General features: G+C 41.9%; 1 protein-coding gene across 1 annotated transcript in view; it reads left to right on the forward strand.

The window, feature by feature from the left end:
• Window positions 1-20,046, forward strand: part of KMT2D (lysine methyltransferase 2D) — a 591,638-nt gene that overhangs the window by 509,311 nt on the left and 62,281 nt on the right. The window lies entirely within an intron of this gene.

A 20,046-nucleotide genomic window follows, 5' to 3' on the forward strand; every position in this document is an offset into this window, starting at 1 on the left:
AGTATGAAAGTAAAGAAACCTTTGAGAATAGCATTAAAATTTTAGAGATAAGATTTGCAGGTTCTTTGTCTCAAGTCAAATATACTAGTGAAAAAATTGTTCTCGTCGAAAAAGATAAGGAGAATTTGTCATTTGCTAGATACATTAGCTTTTCATTTAGTGGTCCAGAGCTTATTATACTGTCTTTACTTGACTATAGCAACATCATTTATGCAGGTATCCATAAGGGTTTATTAAGGAAAATTCAGACTATTCAAACTACAGCTGCACATTTAATATTCTCAGCCCATATATATGATTGTTACTCCCTTGTTGTTTACCTTGCATTGCCTGCCGATTGAAGTTCGAATCCATTTCAAAGTTTGTATGATGGTTTTTAAAATACTTCATGGATTAGTACCTAGTTATGTGTTGGAACTGATTCACATGCAAAATATTAATCAACATTTACAGGATGGTATGTTACATTTCCCAGATCCTAAAGGGCTCAAGTACCATGGGATTTTTACATCCAGTTTTGTATATCCAGTGCCGACAATTTGGAATTCAATTCCTATTCTTATTAGAAAAATGCAGAATTATGTAGCCTTTAGGAAGGCATTTAAAACTTTTTTAAAAGAAATATTTAAAAGTGCAGTTTGTCTTTTCTGAGTTTTTCCTGGTAAATACTGATTATTAATTAACCTAGGCAATCCCTGGGAAGCGACTGTATTTCGCTTAGAACTTGTGAGGTGTTTGCAGAATATAAGAGCATATGAATGTAATGTAAAAAAAAGTACAAGCCGCCTCCTCTGCTCTTCATCTGTGTTTCCTGCAGTCTGTTTGGAACTGAGGCCCACGAGAGTCTCTCTTTAGCACCAGGGGTATCTCTCCCAGGAGGCTGGGTCCCTCCTCCTTCACCGCTTACTTCCAGTTTTGAGAGCCATAGCATCTGGACACAGTCCTTTGTGGGGCGTGGTTTAAAGAAAAAGGGGGCAAAGAAAAATGTTTGTGCTCAAGCAGGATGCCTCTTAAAGGCTGGCAGTGCAGCCCAATTGCCAGGGGTGATTGTCCTCGCTCTTATTTCAGGAGGTCAGCTCTTTGTGGGAGAAGTAGAATGACCCAATGAGGGCTGACAAGCTTAAGCCATGCAGGAACTGCAGACTCTGGGAAGTGGAGTCCTCTGATGGTGCTTGTAAATTTTGTGGCGGGTCTAATCATCCAGCTCTGTTGCACCTCTAGTTTCAGGTCCCTCTTGATGCTTCAGAGAGCTGCAGGGCAGTCAGTTCCATGTGTTTGGAATGTTCAGCAGACATGGTGGCAGCTTCCTCTTTAGTGGGAACCATCACCATCTTGGAATCCTTCATGACTTTAAGTCACAGCCGGAGGATCGGGATGGGGGGTCTCTCTGTGGCTCCTGAAATCAGATTTTCTCCAGACTTCATTTTGGCAAAACATTCTGCCTCAGGAAGGGAGTGGCGAGTGAGTCGGGTCTCCTGTAGGTTCTGGGAGAAGGACCCAATGTACCAAAAAGGCAGTGCCTAGATTTTGAGCCTTTTCCCCTGGAAGAGGCCTCTGATTTTTCAGAGGATGCGTAGAGCCTGGCGGGAATGCACACCTTTTGCCGAGAGGAACATGGTGAGGTTCATGGATGGAGGATCTGCCTCCAGGAGATAATCCTTCCATGGTTTGTGCTCTTCACAGAAACGAGCTTCAGGAGCTTATATTTCAGGTTTCTGTAGTGTTAAAAGTTTCAGGAAGAGCCCTTGGAACACCCTCCACGTAAGGTGGACCCTTTGGTTAAGGGCATCCTTAAGTGCTTCAGGTCCTTCCCGATACAGCAGAACAAATAACAGACCAACAAACACTGGCAGTAGTAGCAAGAATTTAATTCAACCCAAAATACTTATCCCGGACGTGGCCACGTTTCACCAAACTGCAGCGTCCAAAGCAAAACTAAAATAGAAAAAAATTATAATAACATTATAACAAATATCAACTTAAATCACATCATAAAAGACAATAAAACAATTTTATAAAGTAAAACCATATCAGATTCATACCAAAACTATGAATATTAACCAGGGCTAGTGGGACTGCCAAATGCTCCTTTCCACATCACTCCATCTGTGGTGTGCTTGTATCACTTGTAGGACAGGATAAAGAAGTGTTGAGACATCCTGTCAATGCGTTGGTGTCCACGATTACTAAAAAGACCATGGTTCTGGTAGATGGAGGTATGGCTCTGAAGGACCCTCAAGATCGTAGAATGTAGACTCTGTTAAAGCAGTTTTAATGTCTCCACTCTGGCAGTTCAGGCTTTGGTTTGCGGAGGATTGGTCGCTAAAGCCAGTTTTAAGAGCGCAGAGAAAGTCTTAGACAGACCACTGGATGCAGTGATGGTGGTGGACCAGATCGCTATGTTGGAGATGGGGGCTTCGGTTTTGGCAGATGCTATGTACAATTTACTTCAGGCATCGGCAAAGTCTATGGCTTTGGCGGTTGTAGTTCTGCAAATGGTCTGCTGATGAGCAGTTTAAATCTAAGCTGGGTAAATTCCCATTTAAAGGCAAGTTCCTCTTTGGGGAAGAGTTGGACAAGCTGGCCCAAAGCCTTGGGGATTCTAAGGTTTCCCGACTACTGAAGGATAAGCCAAAGGTAGGTGGTGGGAGGCTTCTCCAGCAGAGGTACTGTAAATTCCAAGAGGCAAGGCACTGCTGTTCTGGGTGTGCAGCTGGAGGTCAGAGAGGCAGGTGTTTTCAGAGAACCCTGTCCTTTTGCGGTGGCAGGCATTGGGGGTCAGGATTCCGGTCAGATTGGTGGAGGCGTAGCCCGAGGATCCCAATGACAGGGTCAAAGCCCGTGTACAGGTGCCGGTAGGAGCACAGTTGCAGGGTTTTTTTCTGGAGTTGGGCCAAGATTATGTCAGACCAGTGAGTGCTCAAGGCTGTTGGTGGCGATCATACCTTGGAGTTCGTGAGGCCCTTGGCAGATCTCTTTATGGAGTTTGTCCAGGCAGAAAACGGGAGACATCCAGGAGACTTTACAAAGATTGGTGCAGCGGAGAGCAGTGGTCTCTATGCCTGTTGTGATGTGCAGAGCCTGTCAGCTCCCCTGGATAGGGAGAAAATGCAGGAGAATGCCAAAAGTGCCAGTTTAAACTTGCTGAAAGAAGAGATAGAAAGACAAGGAGCAAAGGAAAACTTGGAGACAGGAACACTATATATGTCCCTACTGTAATACAGACAGTGTTAGGGCTTATACACGCTGGGAAAAAGGGGGAAAGAAAGGAATCTCCAACACTTATAAGAAGGAGGCAGGAGAAATCCCTGCACAAGCTGAGCTGGGGGAGGGGAATTCCCTCCCGGCCTGTCAGGCTTGTAATCAAGGTACTCAGTAGAAATGTAAGGGTTTCAACAAAATAAACCTGGTGTGGGCAAATCAACAATTTCCAACAATTCCACCAGACTAAAAATATAAACCAACTAAAGAACTTTTTTTGTTGTTTTTAAATTGCAGTGCTTAGTAGTGCTGTAGTGTCCTTTAAACCAAATGTCTTTGGATTGGAACTGCAGCCGTCTCACATCATAGCACTCGACCTCCCTGCCTTCCAATTCTCACAGCATTAAGCACTCCCTACCGGGAAAATAAAGATGTAATACTGATGACACTTATCTTAGCTGTTTGTCTGCGAGTGCTCGGTCTGCAGTGCCTCCAGAGCACCCGTGATTAGTGCATAGTGATTAAAACAACTGGCTGTCTGTCGTTATCCCAAATGTGGAGCCAGGTTTCACATTTTCAAGCTTTTTCAAGGGGATATATGTAAAATCTGTTAAATAAAACAGGAGAGATTACTCTGCTCGCACCTCCCTCATTCAGCTAAGATAAGGATCATCAGTATTACATCTTTGTTTTCCAGGTAGGGAGTGCTTAATGCTGTGAGAATTAGAAGGCAGGGAGGGCGAGTGCTATGATGTGAGACGGCTGCAGTTCCAGTCCAGAGACATTTGGTTTAAAGGACACTACAGCACTACTGAGCACTGCAATTTAAAAACAACAAAAAAAAGTTCTTTAGTTGGTTTATATTTTTAGTCTGGTGGAATTGTTGGAAATTGTAATCAAGGTAGCCTGAATATGTGGTTTCCCCAGCAATCGGAGATTGCTAGACGGTGTGGCTGGAAGGCATACACTGTTTAAAAGTAACAATCATCCAAAGAAGAAAGGTCCACGGTGAAGGAAGGGTTTGATTCCCTAATTGCCAGAGGAAAGGAAGGGGCCCAGTGAAGGGAAGAGTCAGTCGACTGGCCGCCTCCGCACTGCCCCTTTTTCTCCTTAGCAAATTTTGTACAAAAAGAAAAATGGCAGAGAACACTGGAGAAACAGGAAGAGACTGAGGCAGAAATGTTGGGAGTTTCTGAACTCCAAGGAAAGCATGAAAGTAAATTTGTTTATAAAATTCTTATATTTGCCTATCTACAAATCTAGGCGGCAAATGTGCTTATTAGCAAAATTTTGAAGGATGTGCAGATAAGTATGTGGAAGGTGGAGAACCCTATTAACAAGAAGGCATGTTTTGGGAATCAGTACTTCCTATCTAAATTATAATGAAATATATCCTGGAAAACTGTTAGCAGAATGGAATGATCTAGAACAGTGTTTCCCAGGTCCGGCCCTGGAGTGCCCCTTGCCAGTCGGGTCTTCAGATTATCCAGGCAAAATGGTGGACTATTATAAAGAACAAAATTACAGAGCATATACATGAGCATGCATTAATAAGACAAAGCCAACATGGATTTAGTCAAGGGAAATCTTGCCTTACCAATCTGAAGGGGTGAATAAGCATGTGGATAAAGCTGAGCCAGTCGATATTGTGTATCTGGATTTTCAAAGGGCATTTGACAAAGTACCTCATGAAAGACTTCTGAAGAAATTAGAAAGTCATGAGATAGGAGGCAATGTCCTACTGTGGATTAAAAACTGGAAAAAGAAATAGAGAGTAGGGTAAAATGGTCAGTATTCTCAATGGTGAAGGGTAGAGTGGGGTTTCCTAGGGGTCTTTGCTGGGACCTCTGCTTTTTAACGTACTTATAAATGATCTACATATGAGAATAACTAGTGAGGTAATTAAATTTGCTGATGACACAAAGTTATTCAGTTGAAAAATTGCAAGCGGACACTGGGAGACTGGGCATCCAAATGGCTGATTACTTTTAATGTGAACAAGTACAAAGTAATGCATGTGAGAAAGAAGAACCCAAACCATAGTTATGTGATGCAAGGTTCCACATTAGGAGTCACTGCCCAGGAAAAGGATCTGGGTGTCATCATTGATGATACCTTGAAACCGTCTGCTCAATGTGCAGCAGTGCTGGCTAAGAAAGCAAATAGAATGTTAGGAATTATTAGGAAAGGAATGGAAAACAAAACAGAGAATGTTATAATGCATTTGTATCGCTCCATGGTGCAACCGCATCTTGAATACTGTGTGCAGTTCTGGTCATTACATCTCAAAAACGATACAGTGGAATTAGAAAAGGTACAGAGAAGGGCGAAGAAAATGATAAAGGGGATGGGGCGACTTCCCTATGAGGAAAGGCTAATGAGGTTAGGGCTCTTCAGCTTGGAGAAGAGATGGCTGAGGGGAGATATGATAGAGGTTTATAAAATACTGAGTGGAGTGGAACAGGTAGATGTGAATCACTTGTTTACTCTTTCCAAAAATACTAGGATTAGGGGGCACGTAAAGAATCGGAGAAAATTACTCAACGAGTAATTAAACTCTGGAACTTCTTGCCAGGGAATGTGGTAAAAGCAGTTAGCTTAGGAGGAGTTAAAAAAGGTTTGGATAGTTTCCTAAAAGAAAAGTCCATAAGCCCTTATTAAGATGGCCTTGGGAAAATCCAATGCATATTCTAGGATAAACAACACAAAATCTGTTTTTCTGTTCTGGGATCTTGCCAGGTACTTTTGTGACCTGGATAGGCCACTGTTGGAAACAGGATGCTGGCTTGATGGACCTTCGGTCCATCCCAGTATAGCAATTCTTATGTTCTTATGGGTGGTTGATATAGGTGAGGAGTATGAAGAGACAGAATGGTTGACTATAGGGGCAACCACCACCGAATAGTCGTGAAAACACAGAATCTTATGATTGTCCATTTGCAAGGTCTTACCAGGATGCAAAGTGCAGAGAATTTCCACTTAATGGGCAAAATTTAATACCCACAAGGTCGCCACCCATGGACTGGAGCCCTCAGGTCCATAAGCTCCCAGACAGTGAGCCCGCACAATCCAGTACAGGCCATGTTGAGTAGTCAATTGTAAGCTTTGAGAGAGCCAAGTTTCCAAATAGTGCAACAAGTCCCTCTCCTGAACATGCTCCAAAGTACCCACCAAGCGCAAATTATTGTGCCTAGCTCTATTCTCCAGATCTTCGTTAGTAAGAGCCTGTAATTGCTTATCCAAGTTACTTTGCTTGGCCTCCACCTGATGCAGGGAGTCCTTCACCACTCCAGTCCGCTGCTGCACCTCATCCACTTCCAGGTCCCATACTGTCTATGCGCTTATGGACATTATCAATTTTATGAAAAAACTGTTGCAATTTCTTATCAATAGCAGCCTCAACAGCTACCTACACTTCATAAATTATTTCCGTGGTCCACCCCTAATTAACCAACGTGCTTGGCGGGTTTGCATTCAGCGCCATCTTGTTCTCCTCAGTTCGACCCTTGTCCTATCCTTTGCTCAAGGTTTTTTCAACCATATGGACAAAGGAAGTGCTCCCGCAAATTTGGGCACGCCAGGGAGTGTTCCCGGTAGGTATCAGCCCAAATGGAAATTTTGTGGGCTATTTTCTATTATATGCAGACTTTTAGAAGGGAAACAGGGAGCAGCTCTAATCAACATCCTCCCTGCCTCATTGCTCCACTGAAATAACTTCTCTCATTGTATCCATTGTCGATGCTTCAGTCTTCCGACAGTGATGAAACAACTTAGTGAATATCTAAATAAACATTCAATTCTGCACGAGTCTCAATCAGGATTTTGGTCGAATCACAGCACCGAAACTGTACTAGTGTCCGCAATGAACTCATTCAAACAGGCAATTGCGACTGGTAACAACATCCTCCTCCTGCAATTCGACATGTCCAGTGCCTTTGACATGGTCAATCATGATATACTAATACATATACTAGAATACTTCGGAGTAGGAGGCACAGTTCTCAAGTGGTTCAAAGGATTCCTGACCACAAGATCATACCAAGTAAGAACGAACGCGGAAAGATCACCTCCATGGATACCTGAATGTGGAGTCCCCCAGGGATCCCCTCTCTCACCAACATTATTCAACCTAATGATGATACCGCTAGCTAAACTTCTAGCCAATCAAAACCTCAACCCCTACATTTATGCAGATGATGTCACAATTTACATCCCATTCAAACAGGATCTAAATGAAATCACCAACGAGATCAACCAAAGCCTCCAAATAATGCACACTTGGGCAAATGCATTCCAACTAAAAATTAACGCTGAAAAAACACGTCTTGTACTCACCTCACAACATAACACAAAAAACTTCTTCACCATAATCACACCATACTGTTCCCTTCCTGTCTCACAAAACTTGAAAATTCTTGGAGTCACCTTTGATCGAAACCTCACTCTTGATACCCACGTGAAAAACACAACGAAAAAGATGTTCTACACCATGTGGAAACTCAAAAGAGTAAAACCTTTCTTCCCGAGACACATCTTCCGTACCCTGGTACAGTCAATGGTAATTAGTCATCTGGACTACTGCAATGTACTCTACGCCGGATGCAAAGAACAGACAATCAAAAAAACGGCCGCCAGACTCATATTTGGAAAAACTAAATATGAAAGTGCAAAACCCTTAAGAGAGAAACTTCACTGGCTCCCACTTAAGGAACGCATTGCGTTCAAGATCTGCACGATCATACACAAAATCATTCACGCAGACGCCCCAATCTACATGCTAAACCTCGTAGACCTACCTCCCAGAAATGCCACAAGATCATCCCGCAAATTTCTCAACCTGCACTACCCCAGCTGCAAAGGACTTAAATACAAGCTGATGCATGCCACTACCTTTTCTTACATGAGCACGCAGTTATGGAATGCATTACCTACAGATCTGAAAGCAATCAACGAAACAACTGTCTTTCGAAAATCTCTGAAGACATTCTTCTTCAACAAGGCCTACAATGAGAACCTATAGCCTCACTAAGTCAACTCACCAATCCACTCAATTATGAACGCCTACCCTCTATAACTACCCTAACAACTCTCTCCCTTCTTCTTTCTTCCCTTCCGAATCGCCACACATTACTAACTGTATCTGATATCCTGCAATGACAATGTTAACAAATCTATGTAAGCCACATTGAGCCTGCAAATAAGTGGGGTAATATGGGATACAAATGCAATAAATAAATAAATATTGGATGCTGGTGGCAGGGGTGTTGAAGGCCTTTTTTGAATCTTTTGATCCCACTAAATGTTGAGACCTTTCTATTAAGAGCAGCAGCTCCAGGGCTGGAGGAAGACTCACAGGAACTGGTAATATTGGTTGCTACAGCAGTTAAAATCGGGTTGTCCTCATGTTGGAAACAAGTTGACTTACCTATAAGGAGCTATTACTGACTAAGACTGATGGCATTTATTTGTCTAAGCTGATGGATTTGAAAAATGACACAATGACCTTTCAGTGATTCTGGCATCCAAACCGGAGTTGGAGGGTTCTGCTTCCTTAACATGGACTGTGTTCCTGGAGTCTCTTTTGCTTTGGTAGCTGTTCCTTTTACTTGGACTTTTTCTGCCCAAGGGTTGTGCACCACAGGGGAGTGGATGGGGGAGGGAGGTTATGGATTTTCCAAGGGCAGGGTTCTTTTGCTCACATGGTGATTCTGCTATTGATCTATTCGTATTCTGTTGTGGATGTTGTATATGTTGTTTCATAGATGCTTAATAAAGAGTTTTAAAAAAGTGTTAGGCATGCACCGGACCTGATCTTGCCCCTTCGAAGTCCATATCCCCCTTGCAGTTGCACTCTATGGATTTTATATGCACACTTCATAGGATACCAACTAAGGGCAGTTATACATGTAACTGCAAATCAGTGTCAACTTCAGTTAACGCTGATTATAGCCATTTAGCAGGTAATTCAGCAATTAAATTACATAGTAATTGACACTATTCTGTAACTTGTGTGTGCAAATTTTCGCACTAATCCCTGGATTCTATATAGGATGTCCAAAGATGAGCACCCAGGACAGATGTGCACGTAAATTAATTAGTTAATGAGGTGTCAATCAATAATTGGCAATAATTTGGATTTGTGCATGCATATATATAGTATATCTAGATTTTCATAAAGCTTTTACAAAGTTCCTCATGAGAGACTTCTGAGAAAATTGAATAGTCATAGGATAGAAGGCAATACTTATTAGATATTATTAGATAACATCGTATTATCTCTCTGTTATTTGAATTTCAGTGCTGTTAAGTGTGTATATTTTTGATCCTGTTTCATGGTAGTCCTATTATTAGGTTTCAATTTGCTCTTTTCAGATTTTCCTCTTTCATTGTATTTGTTTATACTTGCTCATTTTACTATTGTTATGCTATTAAATTGTAAGTTTGATGTTAAATTGTACCTACTGTAAACCACCTTGGGTGAATTTCTTCATACAGGCGGTTAATAAATCCCAATTAAATAAATATATGCAAAAGCATGAAATCAAGAGAGGGGAAAACTTTTTCACATCACTGTATGTTAAACAACATAGAATCCAACACAGGTGACTAACACATTCCACTTTTTACCCCTTTTTACTGTGAAAATTGGCCATTTATTCCAGCTCTTTGCCTCCTATCTTTTAAACAGCTGGTGATCCACAAGGCATCCCCTCCTATTCCATGTCTCTAGGGTTCAATATTCAAAGTGATATAATGGAACAGGAGAGGCTCCTGCCCACTTAAATTGTGATTGACAGACTGGCCGCTGATATTCAGCAACTCTTAGCCAGGCAGTTCTTCTGATTATGGGCCATGGAGGGGCCAGGAGGTATGCAGGTACTGGCCATATTCAGCCAGTATAGCCAACTGATCAAATAGGACAGCACAAAAGGCTGCCCTAACTTTTAGTTGCTTAGCTATGCAGGTGCCAGCATTGACTATCAGCAGCACCCTTATAGCTTTTGGGTTGCAGCTGGACCTTGGTTCTTTGCTTCCCCCTCCTTTCCCCCAAACAAGAGCCAACACCTCTCTTCCCCCCCCCACCCCCACACACACACATAAGAACAGCACTCTCCAGGACCCCCCCCCCCCCCCCCAATCTTACAAGAACAGTGCCCACCACCACACACACACACAAGTACAGTGCAGCTTCAAGGAGCTCCAAATTCCACAAGCAACAGCAACGTCCCTTCTGGGACGTCCCAACCCCACAAGAAATGCAGTACCCCCTCTGGGACCCACACATACCCGCTGTAGGACCCCAGGGGCCTGCCTTCACATTCCCTGGTGGTCTAATGGGCCTCCAGGCAGGAGCAGTCTGGTCGTCTTGCCCTAGTAGTACAAGATATTCAATGCTTGTGCCTGGATATGGCCCCACATTGAATATTTGGGTCCAGTTTAGCTTAACAGTGACCACTGCCATCTGAATATAGATCAGTTAATTTCCTAAGGAGTGTTTTCTGAAGGACTTTTTCAAATGGATTCTGAAAATTGATACACTATATAAGCTGCTTTACCTGTTTCCACATTGTTGTTTATACCATCAAAGAAAATAGCCTCTTTTGAGGTTATTTTTAAATCTTAAGCCATGTTTAGTTTAAATTATTTGGTTGTAACTTTTAAATTGCAAAATTCAAGAAAAAAAGACATTCTGTTTGAAAATACTGTGGGTAAAGGCTATACATTCGTAGAGAACCACCACAGTAGCAAGAGAGAGAGAGCCATCCATGCTATACAATCCACAATTCAAAAAACATCTAATTCAGGTACATATGGTGAAACTGCTCAGAGATACAATGGTTTTGGCCACAAGTCAGAACTATAGTCCAAGAAGTTACTCAGATATGATGATACCATTATGGGGAGAGCCTATGCTAAGAATATATTAGGACGTTTCCTACTACTAGGAGCACATATGGTTATCGCAGCTAACGGGGAGAAGGTGACAGCCCGCATATTGTTTCTTTGTCACTTGATATATCATCCAATTAGCAGACTTTCTGAGCAGTTCAATAACAAATCAATAAAAATAACAGAGAAATACAATAACTACTAGGAAAGATTAGTAAAAAAGCAATAACAGCAGAAGAACCAGCCAATACTCCCGAGGAGCGTGAGCAGGAAAAGAGAGGGCCTAAAATAGCAAAGAAGAAAAAGTCATCAAGTTGGGCCAAACACATTCTTAAATAGGAATTTCTTTAGTTTCTTTTTAATTACCTCCAAGGAGTGTTTTGATATGTGGAAAATAGGGAGAGTATTCCAGATTGATGGACTTGTTGCACTAAAAAGTTTTGACCTGATAGTATTCAAGCAGATAGTATGAAAAGATGGTGCCACTAATTGATAATGCTGTAAGGAGCTCAATGACCTACCTAGTGGGAATATAGAGAGTCAACAATCTCAACAGGTACTGTGGAGACGTGAATGATAAACCTTGTAAATGTAAATGTTAGTCTGTGATTGATGGGCGGCCAGTACTCATCACGAAGCAGTGGAGTTACATGATCAAATTTCCTAGAGTTTCATAGCCATATTTTGTACTAATTCTAGTCTTCTGATCTCAGAGGTTCAGGTACCATTGAGAGGAGCATTACAGTAGTCTAATCAGGGGATGAAGTGACATCACCATCTTGATGGCCACTTGAGAATGGAGCTCTCGACCATCGCTATTTAATTGGCAGCCTCCCGTTGCCATCCCGGGCAGAAGGCACTTGAATAGTGGAGCAATACCCTGCTAAAGTGCTGGTGGAGCAGCTAGTATGAGCACTTCTCGCCCACGTGCAGTAAACCTGCAGGATTTCACGTTACCAGAGTGGGTGGCAGGGATGTTGGTGGAGAGCACGTGGAGCAGAAACCTAGGGCCTCACTGCTGATTCACTGTTCATCTCCCCACCGCAGCCAACAGTGACGGATGACCCCATGACAACTGTATGTACATGGCTCCAAGAAATAAAATTGGACCTCCATGTGGTGCGATTGGAGCTAGCAGCCCTTAGGGCAGATTTGGACAGACGTGTCGCTGAAGCGGAAACAGGCTTGGAGGAGCATACAGAGGCAATAGCAGGCATTGATAAACAACTTGCAGAAAATAAACTACAAAGTACTTTCTGGATAAAATCAAGGATTTAGAGAACCGCAGTAGGCATTCTAATTTGAGAATTCATGGACTCCCGGAGGCCCCAGATTGTGTGGATTATGAGAAGGTAGTGCAGCGCATTGCAGCAGCCATATTGTCATCTGATTCTGCTCTGGTTGATCCAATGACAATTAGTTTGGAGAGAGCCCATCGAGCACTGGAGCCTTGGCTATCAAAGACGCCTAAGGACGGACTATAAAGTCACATGAATCGCAATTCCTCCTATAAATAAGTTATATACCAAGTATCAGAAAGGAAAAAGGAGGGATAGGAGCAACACCAAAAGCAAACCTAGATTTGACCAGTATTTCAGATCTATTGGAACAATCTTTAGACGAAACAGCTGAAAGGTCTACACTTATTGTTTCTTTTGTATTCGAACAGGACCTTAATGCAGTCATGAGACTTTATTTCAAACATGCTAAAACCCTCTTTGGTGGTCAGAAAGTGTGCATATTCCCTGATGTTACAAAACAAACCCAACAAAACAGAAAATTATTCTTAGCCATGAGGAAAAGAACTGTGGAGATAGGGGGTTCCTTCTTTTTAGCGTATCCATGTAAATGCATAGTAAAATTGGGTGAAACAAAATATATATTTTATTCACCGGAACAACTTAAATCTTTTCTGGATTTGAAACAAATGTAAAATAACACCATTTAAATTTTTCTTTATTGTGATATATGCTGTATTGCTTTGACAAGGTTATTCTTGTTAAATATTTTGAAAGGATAATAAAAAAAAAATAAGTCACATGAATCATCTTGATTCATGTGACTTTTTAAGGAGAATAAACCTATTGGAAGATATCTGACTTCTGTGTGTTCTTTGGGACATTCCTTCACCCTGTTTGTTGTTTGTTCGACTTATGTGGAAGGATTTTCCCACTCTTTTGACTCAACATCAGAGAGACGTTGGGATAGGCTACAAGTGGCAGCACCCCTTTGCGCTGGTATTCTATAAAGATGGTAAATTGCATCTCATTTGCTCCTTGGATGAGACACAGGAGCTACTCCCCATTGCTGCGAGGGGGCAGCTCAAGAATCTTTGTCTCCTGTGGGACCTGAAGCTCCAGAGCAACCAAGATGGCATAGGGTATCCCAGGTCAAGGGCTATCTGCAGCGCCAGCTCTCTGAGAAAAGGCTGTCTCAAAATTTAAAAACCTTAACTGGGAAGCTTGATATCTGTCTCAGTGTATTCTCTATTGTATTGTATTTTTTTTCCTTGGTGCGTTATTTACAGCTGGCTCTCATTGTTCAGGATGGCTGGAAAGAGAGCTTTAAGTGGAGCGCTTTCCATTTGCTGAGGCGAGGCTCACTTTTCTTATATTTTGGCATGCCAACACTTGTTTAGTTGACATGCCACCACTGTTTCAAGGGGGTGGTTTGGGTGGGGGAGGATGGGTTCTGACAGAGAATGCAGGGGCACTGTTTTTCTACTTAATAGATATCTTGTGTTTGTAGGGAGTGGAGGGTTTTGTTGCTTGTTTATTTTACATGGATGCTTAGCGGGCAGCGGAGCTTAGACTTTTTGTTAATAAAGGTCACGGTATGATAGCTCTTACATGTGTGACCTTGAATGTCCATGGACTCAATACCCCTGCTAAACACCAACTGATGTTTAAAGAACTGTTGTATCTGCACGCTGACGTGGCCTTCATCCAGGAGACCAACTTAAAATCTAGATATGAATGCCTGATGACACTTAAGTGATATCCTACTATAGTCTTTGCCTCTAACAGCGCTCAGAATAAAACCAGAGTTGTCTTTATAGCACTCTCTGCGGCCTATCCCTGGCAATTTTGACAGATACTCCGGATAAGAATGGCTGTTATTTATTACTTAAATTACAGCTGGGAGACACACTTTATATGATGATTTGTGTATATTCTAATGAGGATCGGGGTGTATTCCGATAGAGCTGGAGGAGATTTACTGGGCTATTAAGAACCTTCCCCATAATAAGGCCCTGGGCTTGGATGGGTTTACCAAACAGTTTAAAAAATCTTTGGTAAGCTCCTGGCTCCCTTACCGCTGCGAGTCTTTGCTGCCTTTGATTAGGCTACTGAGCTGTCTTATTCTTGGCATCTTGCGGCAGTGATAGTCTTATTAAAACCAGGCACGGAAAGATAATTTTAGCCCATGGCATCCTGTCGGTCTTTTGCATTCTTGGTCCTTTCGGATTCCCCAGAGGCTGAAGTGTAGTCTTTTACTTTGACCGCTTTGGCATTTGTGAAGAGAATTTATCTCTGTGTGACAGCACAGTATTGTTACCCTTTGTGGGGAATGTAGACTTTCAACCAGGTATGGATTCTGTCATATTCCAGCATTGGTGATTGCATGGTCTGGAATGAGTTGAACATTTGTTGTCGAAGACGATTCCTTATTGTCTTCTGCTGATTTCAACAGAGATTTTCCTTTATGTTGGCAGATCATTTTGGATATATGTAATTTGTTAGTTATTTTAAGGCTCAGCTATCTGACAGTATGCTCCTCTCTTTTGGTGCTCATAAGTGAGAATTCTTTGAAGGTGACGCCTTAGGCCAAGTTTCCGTACTCGGCAACAGTTAGCTCCTAATTACACAGCTGTCCAGAAGGCTTGGCATAAGGATGTAGTCCTTCCTTTGGGCTGCAGGTTGACTCGTGCTCTGTTTCCCCAAATTCCAGAACTGGTTCATCGGGCAGAATTGCAAGATTGTCACTAAAGGGTGCTTCATCCTATGTATTTTTCTAAATCTTGTGCCTTTCGAGCAGGCTGTGTGGATACCCCCTGTTGTTTAAAATATTGGGCTAAAGATAATACTTTTGTCCCATGGCCTTTGGTACTGTAGCAAAATCAAAGCCTTTTGGGTGGCTCTTCTCACCTATTTATAAAGTCTTTTGGGGCATCTGCTAGTCTTGTTCCTGGAGGACATTTTGTTCCTTAAAATGTCATTTCTGGGTTCACGGAATAGAGGGGATCTTCGTATTATAGGGAAAGCATATACTGTGGGTAAGAAATGCATTTTAAATTCTTGGTTGATGGATTCTCCTCCTACGTTTTGGTATTAGAGCAATAAATTTCATGCCTTGATGCTTTGATAATCTTATGGGGCTAGTACTCATCCCAAACGTCAGAAGGTCTTTCTTCTTATTTGGGATCTTTATTTGGCTTCTATCTCGCCGACTGCCCTTAGCCAGGTTCTCAATAGTTTTTGCGATAAGACTGGTATGCCTACATAGCCATGATGAATTATGCGGTTGGGGGGGGAGGGCTGGCCTTTGGTGGCTCAAGGTCATAAGAGTCCACACTATTTTGTGTTCTGTATAGCTGTTCCGGATAGGAGCTTTTGGGTGGTTCTGATGGAGACTTGGTTTAATATGTTACTGTTCTTTGCAATGTGTTTATTGTCCTGTTAATCTCTTTTTCAATAAAAAGATTCTTTAAAAAAAAAAGGGGGGGGGGGGCAAGGGCCCGACTACCTGTGGGTCATACCGACTGATCTCCCTGCTTGATACCGATTACAACATTTCACAAAAATCATGGCGCACCAGCTTCAAAAGGTTTTGCACAAGCTAATTCACAAGGATCAGGCAGGCTTCATCTTAGGCCAGCAAACATTTGATGATAATCGGTTTGCTCCATTTGATACAGCAGACCTAGACAGACCATACACCTACCCTATTGCTGTAAATTGATGCTAAGAAAGCTTTTGACAGGGTGTTTGTCGTTTATATTTTCAGTGTTGCACAAAATGGGCACAGCAGGTCATTATTTCAGCTGGGTCTCTTTGCTATATATGTGTTCTATGGCGAGCTTAAAGATCAGTGGCACTTTTACTAAGCCCTTTGAATTACATCATGTCATGCACCAGGGTTGTGCAGTTTCCCTAATGCTGTTTGCTGTCAAACCCTTGGCCCAAATGATAAGAGCTCATGTGAGGATTAGGGAGCTGCCTCTGGGTCCCTTTGAGCACAAGATTGTTATTTGCGGATGACATTCTCCTTACTCTAACAGACCCCACACCATCCCTTCAGCAAGTCACTGACATTCTGCAACAATATGGAGAGGTATCTGGTTTCAAAGTCAGTATGACTAAATCAGAGATTTTGAACCTTACCATACCGGAGCCAGAGGTTACTCGCTTGAAGCAAAGCTTTCTGTTCCCCTGGGCGCGGAAGTCCATGAGATATCTTGGGTACACATCACTACCACTGTGGAGGGTTTGTATCAAGCAAACCTCCCCCCTAAGCTACAGGAATTAATGGAGGAGTTGGAGAGATGGGCCGGAGGAGTAGCCTAATGGTTAATACAGCAGGCTTTGATCCTGGCAACCTGGGTTCAGTTCCCACCGCAGCTCCTTGAACAAGTCACTTAACCCTCCATTGCCCCAGGTACAAAAACCTAGATTGTGAGCCTTCTAGGGTCAGAAAAAGTACCTGTGTATAATGCTATAATGCGTACAGCGCTGTGTACATCTAGTAGTGCTATAGAAATGATTAGTAGTAGTAGCCATATTCAGGCAGTGAAAATGATGATCCTGCTAAACTGCTGTATTTATTTTTGGCCCTTCCTCTACCTATTCCTTTTTTCTATGCAGTTAAATTGGAAGATTTTTTGGAGGAAATGCCTCCCCCCCCCTCATGATTAGAAAGATACTTTAGCAGCCAATACTCAAAGGGTGAATGAGTGTCCCAAACCTGGTGGAGTGGATCGCAGGTACTCCAAAAAAAAAAAAAAATTGCTCCAATAAGAGCGGGATTGGATTGGTTCATCTCGCTTTGGGTGGTAACTTTGGTTACCAAAAAAAGAACTCTTGGTGCTTATTCAAAGGGTCCTTGTGGGTATCACTCATCCCCTGACTACCTGATGCATGGTCCTTACTAACAAAATTTTCCTGATCATCTCTGTTGCCTTCAGATGGCACTACAATATGTCCCCCTTTTCCCGTCGGGGTTTGAGGGATGTGTTCTAGAAACAATGGGCCTCCAATGGATTATGTACACTAGGGCAGTTTCTGGGAGGAGGAGGAGGAATTTATTTGCTTCTCAGACCTACATGGCTGCTATGGCCTAGAGGTGAGGGAGCTGTTCCATTATAGACAGGTCTGAGATTTTATTCACTGTAGGGCTTGGGACATCTGAGCCTTGAGGAGACTACTGGAAAAGTCTGTTGGGGGGGGGGGGGTAAGGCTGTTATTTCTCGCTTATATTTGGCCTTATTGCTATATCATACTCCTGCAAAAATATATATCTCTAAGTGGGAAACTGACTTTAATTATACCTATGCCTCAGACTGTTGGCAGAAGGGCTTTAAATACCTCTTTAAAGTTTCTCTAGCTAGTAATCTTGTTTAAATGGTTTTAACATTATTTTATTGCTGGTATTATAATCCTGAATGACTGCTCAAGATGTACCCTCAAGCATTTGATCGGTGTTGAAGAAACCGAGATAGAGCACATTTCATCATATCTGGTGGACTTGCCTGAAAGCTCAGCTTTATTGGACCTCTATATTGGAATTAGTCCAACAAATTTTACATAAACCTTATCCTTAACAGGCAGATTACTGCCTCTTATATCTTAAGCCTTTGGAGGTAACAGTGGAGCACCACAAGCTGGCAGTAGATGTGTTTACTGCTGGAAAATTGTCATTGGCCCAATCTTGGAAACAACAATCGATGTCATCTATGTCTCCAGTTCTCCAAAAATTAGATTTTGTTTTTCAGATGTCCAAACTGACTGCAATGAGGCATGGATGTTTAGCTGTTTTTTTTCTAAAGTTTGGCGTGTTTATGAAACATGGAGGTCCACTTCAACTCTGGGATCTCAATCTTAACTCTTTGTGACGCACTCCTGGGAGAAGGGAGGGGTCTGGGGATCTTTGGTTGTTGACTTTATTATTGTTATATTGATCTTGCTTTTGTAGTGCGTGCATCTTTTTTTCAATAAAGCTTTGAAAACGTTTTTTTAAAATTGTACAATGCTAGAGATGTATGAGTTGTTGGTCTAGTTGTACACCCAAAACCTTCACAAAAGTGCTAATGTGAAGCTGACATCCAGCAATCATAATGGGGACAGAAGATCCGAACCAACTGTCCAGAAACCCTGAAACTTTCCATAGTTTAATTTCAACCTGTGGGCAGCTAGCCACTGCACAACTGTATCAAGTTTGCTGTTAAGATCAGTTATTTCTTGTGGATTGCTTCAGTCCAGTGTCCTGAGAATTTATCATCAGCGTACAGATAGGGTGTTAAATCTAGTGATTGGATAATACGAGTAAAGGGGCAATGAAGATATTAAATAGTGTTGGGGCTAACAGTGAACTCTGAGGTACACCACCGGGAAGACTAAAAGACTTAGAGATATAGAATTCTGCCATAAAACAGTGTTTGTACAGTCTGATAGAACAGAACCAACTAAGAACAGTTCCTGCCATGCCCATATCTAATAACCTGTTCTGTAAAAGATTGTGAAAGCTGCAGATAGAACGGTAATATTGATCTCCTTGGACTTATCTTGATCAAGATGGTGATAAATGTTGTAATATCTAAGAGATCTGTTTCAGTGCTGTGAAATCTCCTGAATCAAGTTTGATTTGGCTATAGATCATTAGTTTTCTCAAGAAGATCATCCAGTTGAGCCTAACACAATAGATTCCACAATTTTGGAAATAAACGGAAGATTAGAAATCAGATAAAAATTTGGAACACTCATGATGCTGAAAGAAGCATCTTTAATAACTGGGCAAACAAACGCATTGTTCAGTCTCTAGGGACAAGACCCTGCTTTAGACTGGCAGTAACCGTAGCATGAATACAAATGGAAAGTGTTGTAGAAAAAATGTTTAATAAAACAAGATGGTATGGGATCATGTGAGGCTGTAGTAAACCTAACAGTATCAAGAGTCCTTCTAATATCAGCTATGGACGGAAGGTTAGAGGATGAAAAACCTACTTGCTAATAAAACAGTATTTTAAGCATTCAAAGTGAAGGAAATGCATGCACTATGAGAGGAGGGAGGAGGCATAATGGTTATGGACGATTATCAGAGAAGTATTTTGCCATGACTTCAGCTGTCAGGGATGCATCAGAGTCATCAGAAGTATTAGGGGTAGTAGTCATGGTTAGATAAGGTTAGGCAAATTATAAATACGGAAAAATTAGCAAGATTGGTGTAGAAGCAAAACTGCTGTGGGAAGAAATGTGGCAGCTAGTTTGGGAATATGATAAATAATAAGGGGCTAAAATCAAGAGGAGAGAAGAATGCAAGGGGGTAGGCAGGGAGGGGAATGGTCAAAGGGTATGTGATGACTCAAAATCCAGAATGTTGCAAATATGACACTCTTCACTCGATTTTATCCAGGGCAGAAAAACTTAGGATATTAGAAAACAGGTGGTGAGGTGGAGGGGGCAGGTAAGAAACTTCTCTCTCCTTTCCACTGTTTTAAAAAGGAGGCAAGTAGTAAGATGCTCTGGATATTGGTGGGATAAATGTTTTCAGGAATCTTTAATATTTCATGTCAACAGATGTAGTCAACCTTTTGGAAAGTGACATTTTCCAACTATTTAAATCTTAAATAGATTAATTCAGAAGATTGTGTATCTCATGATTACAGCTTTGTCGATTCTAACCATTTTCTTAATATATTAAGGGCTCCTTTTACAATGTGGCCCTACCGATTAGCAGTGC

The sequence above is a fragment of the Microcaecilia unicolor genome, chromosome 3, assembly GCF_901765095.1.
Source record: "Microcaecilia unicolor chromosome 3, aMicUni1.1, whole genome shotgun sequence".
NCBI classification, from domain to species: domain Eukaryota; kingdom Metazoa; phylum Chordata; class Amphibia; order Gymnophiona; family Siphonopidae; genus Microcaecilia; species Microcaecilia unicolor.